The 6000-nt window shown below is 34.4% G+C and overlaps 1 long non-coding RNA gene across 2 annotated transcripts in view; it reads left to right on the top strand.

The window, feature by feature from the left end:
• Positions 1-4937: 4937 nt before the first annotated feature.
• LOC147027082 (uncharacterized) overlaps positions 4938-6000 on the top strand; it is a 124115-nt gene continuing 123052 nt past the window's right edge. For both annotated transcript variants that reach the window (XR_015058670.1, XR_015058669.1), the window contains exon 1: positions 4938-5132. This is a non-coding gene — a long non-coding RNA (uncharacterized LOC147027082). The remainder of the gene's footprint in view (positions 5133-6000) is intronic.

The raw sequence follows: 6000 nt of genomic DNA, 5'->3' as shown, positions 1-6000 counted from the left end.
CCGAAAGAAGAAGAAGAAGATTTGAATTAGATAATACATCAACATTAATTAGTACTTTGATATGGATTAGAAAATACATCAACATTAATTAGTAATTTGATATGGATTAGAAAATACATCAACATTAATTTGTACTTTGATATTGATTGGAAAATACATAAACATTAATTAGTACTTTGATATGGATTGGAAAATACATCAACATTAATGTGTACTTTTATATGGATTAGAAAATACATCAACATTAATTAGCACTTTGATATGGATTAGAAAATACATCAACATTAATTAGCACTTTGATATGGATTAGAAAATACATCAACATTAATTAGTACGTTGATATGAATTAGAAATTATGAGCCTGGTGTTGGCGCAGTGGTAAGGGCAGGGGCTTGGGATCCAAAAGGTCCTGAGTTCAAGCCCTGTTGGGCCACTGAATTAAAACACCAGGGGGTTGACTCAGCCTGTCATCCTTCTGAGGTCGGCGAAATGAGTACCAGTATACTGGGCCGGTGTATACCCCGGTTAAAAAAAATAGGTGTACCATATCCCTGTGTCGTAAGAGGCGACCAGGGTTGCGTCAGGAAGGGAATCCGGCATAAAACATGTGCCAAATCACTATGCGGATCATACGGATGATCCGCTGTGGCGACCCCAAACGGGAGCAGCCGGAAGAAGAAGAAGAAGAAGATATGAATTAGAAATTACATTAACATTAATTTGTACTTTGATATGAATTAGATAATACATTTTTTAATTAACAAATTAACAAATTAATTAATGTTGATGTATTTTCTAATATAGATATTAGATATTATCTAATAATATTAGATATCTAATATAGATAATTAGATAATATAGACATATAGATAATACAGAGCCTGGTGTTGGCGCAGTGGTTAGGGCAGCGGCTTGGGATCCAAAAGGTCCTGAGTTCAAGCCCCGTTGGGCCACTGAATTAATACACCAGGGGGTTGACTCAGCCTGTCATCCTTCCGAGGTCGGCGAAATGAGTACCCGTATACTGGGCCGGTGTATACCCCGGTTAAAATAGGTGTACCATATCCCTGTGTCGTAAGAGGCAACCAGGGTTGCGTCAGGAAGGGCATCCGGCGTAAAACATGTGCCAAATCACTATGCACATCATACGGATGATCCGCTGTGGCGACCCCTAACGGGAGCAGCCGAAAGAAGAAGAATAAGATATGAATTATATAATACATCAACATTAATTAGTACTTTGATATGGATTAGAAAATACATCAACATTAATTAGTAATTTGATATGGATTAGAAAATACATCAACATTAATTTGTACTTTGATATTGATTGGAAAATACATCAACATTAATTAGTACTTTGATATGGATTGGAAAATACATCAACATTAATTTGTACTTTTATATGGATTAGAAAATACATCAACATTAATTAGCACTTTGATATGGATTAGAAAATACATCAACATTAATTAGTACTTTGATATGGATTAGAAAATACATCAACATTAATTAGTACTTTGATATGGATTAGAAAATACATCAACATTAATTAGTAATTTGATATGGATTAGAAAATACATCAACATTAATTTGTACTTTGATATTGATTGGAAAATACATCAACATTAATTAGTACTTTGATATGGATTGGAAAATACATCAACATTAATTAGCACTTTGATATGGATTAGAAAATACATCAACATTAATTAGTACTTTGATATGGATTAGAAAATACATCAACATTAATTTGTACTTTGATATGGATTAGAAAATACATCAACATTAATTAGTACTTTGATATGGATTAGAAAATACATCAACTTTAATTTGTACTTTAATATGGATTAGAAAATACATCAACTTTAATTAGTACTTTGATATGGATTAAAAAATACATCAACATTAATTTGTACTTTCATATGGATTAGAAAATACATCAACATTAATTAGTACTTTGATATGGAATAGAAAATACATCAACATTAATTTGTAGTTTGATATGGATTAGAAAATACATCAACATTAATTTGTACTTTCATATGAATTCAAAAAACATCAACATTAATTTGTACTTTGATATTGATTAGAAAATACATCAACATTAATTAGTACTTTGATATGGATTGGAAAATACATCAACATTAATTTGTACTTTGATATGGATTAGAAAATACATCAACATTAATTAGCACTTTGATATGGATTCGAAAATACATCAACATTAATTACTACTTTGATATGGATTAGAAAATACATCAACATTAATTAGTACTTTGATATGGATTAGAAAATACATCAACATTAATTTGTACTTTGATATGGATTAGAAAATACATCAACATTAATTAGTACTTTGATATGGATTAGAAAATACATCAACTTTAATTTGTATTTTGATATGGATTAGAAAATACATCAACATTAATTAGTACTTTGATATGGATTAGAAAATACATCAACATTAATTTGTACTTTGATATGGATTAGAAAATAAATCAACATTAATTACTACTTTGATATGGATTAGAAAATACATCAACATTAATTAGTACTTTGATATGGAATAGAAAATACATCAACATTAATTAGTACTTTGATATGGATTGGAAAATACATCAACATTAATTTGTACTTTGATATGGATTAGAAAATACATCACCATTAATTACTACTTTAATATGGATTAGAAAATACATCAACATTAATTAGTACTTTGATATGGAATAGAAAATACATCAACATTAATTAGTACTTTGATATGGATTAGAAAATACATCAACATTAATTAGCACTTTGATATGAATTAGAAAATTAGTACTTTAGTAAGTTCCACGGGTTCCTGCGTAAGTAAGTTAACAAAATTAGTGATTAGTAAATACATGAGCATCAAATAGTACTTTGACATGAGTTCGTAAATTAGTACTTTAGTCATCAGTAAGTTCATAAAATGAGTTAATTAGCACTTTGACATGAATTAGTAAATTGGTAATTTAGTAGTTAGTAATTAGTTCATTGACATACTTTAGTAATTAGTAAGTTAGTAAAGTTAGTGATTAGTAAATTAGTACTTTAGGAATTAGTAAGTTCGTAAAATTAGTGATTCGTAAATGCATGAACATTAATTTGTACTTTGACATGAATTAGTAAATTAGTTTAGTAATTAGTAAGTAAAGTTAGTGATTTGTAAATTGAAGAACATTAATGAGTTCGTACTTTGACATGCATTCATAAATTAGTGCTTTGGTAAGTTCGTAAAATTAGTTATTTGTAAATACATGAACATTGATTACTACTTTGACATGGATGACAGAATTAGTACTTTAGTAAATTAATAAAATTAGTTATTGGTAAATGCATGAATGTTGATTAGTACTATGACATGAATTAGTAAATTAGTACTTTAGTACGTGAAATTAGTGATTCATATATTAGTCATTATTACTTTGACATTAATTACTGTAGTACATACTGCACTTTGACATAAATTTGACATAAACAGGTAGCCAAATAGAGAACTGCATTCCTCTATCGTCTGGGACCCCATTATCACGTCATTCACTCCTGAACGCCATGAAATCTAGAGCTCTCAACAGAATAGTCATCTCTCACAGTAAGGCTGAGACACAAGTCCTAAGGCTCTTACATCGCAAATACGTCTGTGGCCTCTGCTTTTTTTATTGCCCCCCTGCGGTCTAATTCCCTCTACTTTCTTAACCCTCAGACCCTCCCCAGTTCTTCCAGGATGCACATGTTCCACCAGCAACCCCCTCCTGGTTAAACTCCAAAACCAGGCTTTCCTCAAGCCTCCACTCGTATTTTTCTTCTTTTATCACATTTGTGGAAAAACTCTTCCTGAGAATGTTAAATCATACTCCTTCCTCAAGGACTTCAGGTTGGTGATACACCACCATCTCCAATTTATCCACCATCCCAACCCACGATCTTTTCTATCCCAAATGGCCATACCTAACCCAACCATCTTACTTGCAGGTTAATGTGTTTCCTCTTCTCTCTCTGTTTCCTCTTCTCCTTGCCCTGCCCGTTCATTCCCTTGCTTGTTTTGTCCAACTGTAGCTTTCATCACATTGCCTTTTACCCTTTGTCACCTCCTCCCCTCTTTTCCATGAACATAGATTTCGCATTCAAAGAAAATAAAATGGAGTGAATGCCTTTTGCTCTGGTAGAAGTGCTCGGTATATGCCAAAAATGAAGAGCAAGAAAGGAGGTTAAAAAAAAAGACTGATATTCTAAGATCTCAGAGTAAGCGGCACAACAAAGTGCAATTTCACTTTCCTTATTAGACAATGTTGTTTCTTTTTTTGTTATTAAAAGGCAGTTGTGGCTTGGAATTTTATTTTTACATGAAAGATGGTATTGAAAAAAAGTTTTGTTTTTTCTAAAGGCCTGATCTCATAATAAAACCCACAACGTTGGTCAAAACCCAAAAAGGAATAGAAAACGAGTGATTAGTCATGACTGGCACATTTCCTCCATGAGGTAAGAATAGTGTGTGTGTGTGTGTGTGTGTGTGTGTGTGTGTGTGTGTGTGTGTGTGTGCGTGCGTGTGTGTGTGTGTGTGTGTGTGTGTGTGTGTGTGTGTGTGTGTGTGTGTGTGTGTGTGTGTGTGTGTGTGTGTGTGTGTGTGTGTGTGTGTTACAGTGCCTGCTTTCCTGCCAAAGCAAATAAAATTCACATTCCTCATTACCAATATCACACGTTACAATCAGATCTAAAGCAAAAAAATTCCAGTGAAGATTTCACCAACTGATATGATGCACTATGTAAAGTCCTATACAAACTGCATGAAACTGATAATTTGCGGTGTAATTAACATTCACTCAAAAAAGCTTCAGTTGCTTTTTACCTACTTGCGAGGGCGGACTGACTAAGGTGTTTTGTGTTACCAGAAATGCCTTGTGACAGAGCACCTGCGGACGCTAGATTCGAATAAAGCTGTCTCGCCTGATTTTGAATCTTGACGCAGCTCTAAGTTGTCACGCTGTTGTGCACCATCCCTGATGTGTTTGTGCACCATCCATTGGAGGTTTGTGCCCTGTAGGACTCATCTGCCAGCACCGGTCGTTGGTGAACGTTAAAGATCCCACGATGTCTCTCGTGAAGAGTAGGTGAGTTATCACCGGCAGCCTGAGTGACTCAGGAATTCCTATCACCTTCGGTCGAACATTTGGACCAGGCAACCGGTTAGTGAAAGGCTTGGGCCGAAAAATGTTCCCCGACCAAATATGCGAGACAATTAAAATAATTATGGATGTTAAAGAATTACGAGTAGGAAGCCTGGTGTTGGCTTAGTGGTTAGGATGGTGGCTTAGGATCCCAGGGTCCTGAGTTCAAGCCCTGTTGGCTGCTGAATTAACACCAGGGGGTTGACTCAGCCTGTCATCCTTCCGAGGTCGGCGAAATGAGTGCCAGTGTACTGGTCCCGGTGTATGCCCCAGTTCGAATAGGTGTACCATATCCCTGTGTGTCGTAAGAGGCGACCAGGGTTGGCGTCAGGAAGGGCATCCGGCCATAAAACATTGCCTCAAGAAAAAGCCAAACCCCTGCACAGCAGGGAAAAATGGCTGTAAAAACGGTCATTTTTATTTTTAAAGAATTACGAGTAGAATAATGTCAATTCTATTTGCACATTATTATGTTGAGTCAACAATGACTTATTTTCCATACATTTACACTTTTACAAAAAGAAAATAAGGGACAAGTTTGGAAAAAATATTATACACATTCCCATTGAACTATTAAGAATTAATGTAACATATCTCAACATGACATTACCATAAAACTACCCTGTGGTGACATGGTTTTGCAAGAGTTTATATCAATACTCGTCTTGAACATGGCCATCATTCTGGGTAGGCCTTGATATGCCAGGCCTAACCAAAATTTGAGATCCTATGAGTATATTTTGATTTTTAGCTTATCTTGAATTGGAATTGCAGATAAGGTATTGTTTTCCATTGTTCACCATCGTGCACT

Source organism: Eptatretus burgeri, chromosome 5, assembly GCF_056783735.1.
Source record: "Eptatretus burgeri isolate ZD-2024b chromosome 5, Ebu_testis_v1, whole genome shotgun sequence".
Classification (NCBI taxonomy): Eukaryota; Metazoa; Chordata; class Myxini; order Myxiniformes; family Myxinidae; genus Eptatretus; species Eptatretus burgeri.
Note: the sequence above shows the minus strand (reverse complement) of the source record. Positions and strands in the feature narration are given on the sequence as shown.